Raw genomic sequence first — 4,975 nt, 5'->3', positions numbered from 1 at the left:
GTCTTTCCAGTCATTGTCCGGCCTTCTCGACGCTTTGTGCGGCCTACCTTTACCTCCGTTGATCATGTGCGTGGAGGCCACGTACATGGTCTTCTTCCCGGAGGAGGTGCCTTCGCCATGAGGGGTGATGCGCTTGGTGGGTTTTTGTACACCCGGCAAAAGATGTTGCAGTTTCCCCTCTTTTAAGGCTCGCTCAATCTCCAGCCGGAGACTGATGCAGTTGTTTGTGGTGTGGCCCGAGTCCTTGTGGTACTCACAATAGAGTGTGAGATCCTAATTTTTCTTGGACTTCATTGGTTGGGCCGGTCGCAAGAGCTGTGCGTCCGTAAGAAGGACTTCGCTTGGTGACACAGTGATCTCGGTCCAGTTTCGGTCCCGAGAATCCTTCCTTGGTGCCCGGTTGTCCCGTTGGGGGTTGTAGTTCTTTGGGTCAAACGGGTTGGTACGCGGGAAGTATGGTTTGGAAATATCGCGATTTCCAACCTCCCGGTTGCGTTTATTGTTACGCTTGGACCCTTGGTGGGAGGTTTCGGCTTGGGGCTGTGCCTTTGCCACATGCGGTTCAAGGGACCGCTGTGTCTGGGCGTATGTCTTGACTGCGGCCATGACATCTTCCCATTTTTTAGGCAAGCCTGCCAGAGATGGTCATAACCATCTGCCTGTCCCTGACGGCCTTGATGAAATGGTTCCGTGCCATTTGGTCTTGCACGTCACCTATCTCTAGGCACTCTTTATTGTACCGGACGACGAATGCTTCTAAAGATTCGCCGTCCCTTCGCCAGATGTTCATGACGTCCAACGAGTCACGTATGTGACGTCGTTGCTGGCTGAAATGAGCGAGGAACTTTGCGTGCAAGTCCTCGAATGAGGCCAGTGATCCCACTGGCAAAGAATCGAACCATGCCCTGGCCAGGCCCGTGAGGGTCTGGGGGAAAAAGTTGCACCAGGTAGGTTCGTCCCACAGGCCGTTGCACCCCGCACCCATGAAAATGTTCATGTGGTCGTCCGGGTCGGTCGAACCACTGTATTTCCCCACATTGAATGGAAATTTCGTTGTGGTGACATGGGCTTGTGCAATTCGCGGGGCGAATTTGGAGTTTTCGGCCGCAGCCTTTGGTCTGTATGGCTGGTTCTCAGGGCGTTTTGAGGCCCTGAGGTATGTGTTGCGGGGATGAGTGGGAGGGACATAGTTGCGTCCTCCCGGTCTACTGTTTTTGATTTTTTTTAGTTAATCAAAAGCATTAAAATATCTTCAAAAGCATTAAAATGTCTCCAGAAAATCAAAAGTCCATTCTTAAAAAAAGCATTCTTAAAAATGTCTTCAGAAAATCAAAAGCATTAAAATGTCTTTAGAAAATCAAAAGTCCATTCTTAAAAAATTGCTATTTTTGATTTTTTTTTCAAAAATCCTTAAAAGTATGTTCAAAACAACTGTTTTTGAAACCTCTGCTTGGCTAAAAATTCATCCACTGCTGAAAGGTATCGTCTGTTCTCATAACTTCTGTTTATCCTAACGAATGTTGACTTACCACTGTTCCCAACCTCTGTTGGGTCTGTTGTTTCCCAACAGAGGTTTCCAAACAACTGCCATCCATTATCACAACAGAGGTTCTGACGTGGACAGATGTTAGCCATCAGATCTTTGTAACTGCTGCAACGTCAGCATTCACTTTTTCACTCTATATAAACCCTGTTTCATCCCCAAACAAAGCTTCTACCACTGCCGTCTCGAATTCAAAATTCTCAAAAGCAGTTTCCATTATCACCTTCTTCTCTGATCATGGCTCTGAACATCAAAAACCCTCACAACTACCTCCCCATCTTCGAGAAAACCATCAAAAATACCAGCTTTCATTCAATAATTGACGTTTTAACGTCATCAAAATACAAAGCAATCCTTACTGCTGATGCTCCAGTTCATACGGAAACACTCCAACAATTTTGGGCTAATGCTGAAATACAGTCTGAAAATAAATAGCCGTTTGCCATCACATCTAAAGTCGGAAAAAGTCTGGTTCGAATTTCCCCATCTACAATTTCCATTATATTTGCATTGGACGACTTGGCAGGTAAGACCAACTTTGAAAAACATGAACTTCATACAAAGTTCATTGAAAGAGGGTATGATGCACAATTAAAAGGAGTTACTATTTACAAACCAAACTTCCCTCCGCCAATGAATTTTTTTTCCATACACTTTTAACTTGTCTCTCAGCCAAGACCACCGCATTTAATGAGATACCTTTGAAAATTCAGTATTTGGGATATGCTATTTTAACAAAATCTGATTACAATTTATCCCAAGCACTGTTTTCTGATTTGGTGGCTAATGTGAAAAATACAAAGCGCGGTATGCGAAGTTCAAAGCGCACCACATTGGGCTTATATAGCCCACGTCATGCGCGCATGTGTGCAGGTGCGATGCACTCTTTTGGGTCCCCACTAGTGTTTGCCTTCAAGGAGTGCTCCTCCTTATATACCACTTTAAGTTTTGTCATTCCACCTATGTGGGACAAGATGACAAATCTCAATCCGTTTTTCTCATCTTTGTTTTTCCAAACATACAACTTCATTCTTCGATATCTCATTCATCTCAGCTCCATTTGGACATAATTTGAACACAAATTCATTCTTCGATATCATGATTGGACGCAATGGCTAGTAACTTCAAAACCCACCATTTTAAAAATCCACCATCTTCAACCTTTTCTTCACTTACTATCTCAATAATCACTACATTATAGTGCGATTTTCGTCATCAATCAATGATTCAAACACCCGATCAACGTGTTCTTCAGTTTTTTTTTGAAGAAAACCCAGTTTAATTTCATTCAAATCTTGTTTTTTCCCGTGATTTTGAAGATAATCACTCGATCTGTTCGATTCGATCGCTGATAAGTGTTTCTATCATCCAAATTTCGTCAATCGTTGAAGAAATCGGCTTTGATCCATATAAGAAATTCTTTAATTTCATTTTTACGATCTGGGTTTTTGATTTAGTCATTGCGTTTTACGATCTTGGCTGGGGTCCGGGGGCAGCGCCCCTGGTAGCAGGGTCCAAGGGGCAGAGCCCCTGGCTAGGGTCTAGCTGAAGTGTTTTCGATTAAATTGCTTTAATAAAAATGTATCAGAAAATTTAATTTTCTGTAAATTGCCTCTGGAAAACTGCATTCGTAGACAATTTTTGATATTCTACTTCCTGGTTCAGACAATTCACAGACAAAACTATTGTCCTGGTTCAATGCGTTTTAAAGAGAACACTTTCTTTGGTGTTTTCTGGCCATTGCGTTTTAAAACTAAGACATTTTTATGTGTTTTCTAGCCATTGCGTTTTAGAAAAACACATTTTTGAAGTGTTTTTAGTCATTGCGTTTTAGGTAAAACACATTTTTAGGTGTTCTCAATCCATTGCATTTTAGAGAGAACACTTTATTTTGTGTTTTTAGGCCATTGCGTTTTATAAATAAGACATTTTTATGTGTTTTTTGGCTATTGCGTTTTAGAAAAACACATTTTTGAAGTGTTTTCTGGCCATTGCGTTTTAGGTAAAACACATTTTTAGGTGTTTTCAGTCCATTGTGTTTTAGAAAAAAGACATTTTTAAGTGTTTTCTGGCCATTGCGTTTTAGAAATAAGACTTTTCTTTGTGTTTTTGATGCATTGCGTTTTAGGTAAAACACATTTTTATGTGTTTTCAGTCCATTGCGTTTTAGAAAGTACACTTTCTTTTGTGTTTTTAGGCTATTGCGTTTTAGAAATAAGACATTTCTTTGTGTTTTCTGGCCATTGCGTTTTAGAAAAATGTCATTTTTTAGGTTTTTTTTCTATTGCGTTTTACGCAACTGAGTTTTTTCCATTGCGTTTTACGCAACTGTGTTTTCAAAAAGAAAATTCAAAAATATAGCAATAGTATACTCGTTTTAAAGATAAAAAACGCTCGTTTTTTTGGTGCAATTTTTATAAAAAAATAATGTCGTATGAAAGAGTTATTAACATTTACAAAATAAGGGGGAATTGGAGGAGAGAGAACCTATTGCCTGGATTGACTAGAATGCCCCTAAGGCTAGAGAGTATGGTGATGGTCCTCCCTTGGAGGATGATCCGCCACGTAGGCGCCACATCATAGTCCTCCCAAGGATGATCCATCCCACAAAACTAGAGGGTATAGGAGGATGGTTTAGTCGAACAAGTCACAATGCACAGGGTACAACAGATTCATATTCAATTACCAGCAAATCTTAGCATTTGGAAGCCATATCTACTGATATAAGCAATAAGCATCTGGTCTTCTTCATGGCTCCATTTTCCTTTCCTTAACATGTTACTATTTGGGGTCCTCATTATTTTTAAGTGGCTTAACTAATATGGTGAAAGACTGATTGATATGATTGCCGATAATTGCTATATATACTAAGACTATACACTATGGTGAACTTTAACCTTAACCGGTTGCCATATATCAAGAAAAGACAAAACTAATTTACAATAAATAAATATAAAAGTTATTCTGGTGCTATGACCGGATCGTTCAAACAACCAAAGGTTGCAATCGGTTGAAACATATTATAATATATATTTTTTGCTTTTGCATTATTTACGTTGTTTTTTATATATAATATTATCAAATTTATATAATAAAATATTAGTTTAGGTTGGGTTGTGAATGTGGGTGAAAAATTGGATTGAGTTGGGTTGTGTAGGTGAAAGAGAGAGAAATTAATATTTTAATGAAAGATTGGGTTGGGTTGGATTGGGTTTTGATAGTGGATAGTCTAATGTTTTGTTAATAGTTACATACCTACCGAATTATCTATACCTCGATCTAACGTATATAATTTTGTTTTGCAATATGCATGTGGTCAATGGAAGCATTATTTATTTGTATATTATCTAGAAACCTATTTCTGGGAAATACTCATCCCATTTTTATACTACGATAACTTAGGGGTGTTTGGAGTCATGTGTAGGATTTGAT

This window comes from Helianthus annuus, chromosome 12, assembly GCF_002127325.2.
Source record: "Helianthus annuus cultivar XRQ/B chromosome 12, HanXRQr2.0-SUNRISE, whole genome shotgun sequence".
In the NCBI taxonomy this organism is placed as follows: domain Eukaryota; kingdom Viridiplantae; phylum Streptophyta; class Magnoliopsida; order Asterales; family Asteraceae; genus Helianthus; species Helianthus annuus.
The sequence above is the reverse complement of the archived record's forward strand: the minus strand, read 5'-3'. Positions refer to the sequence as shown.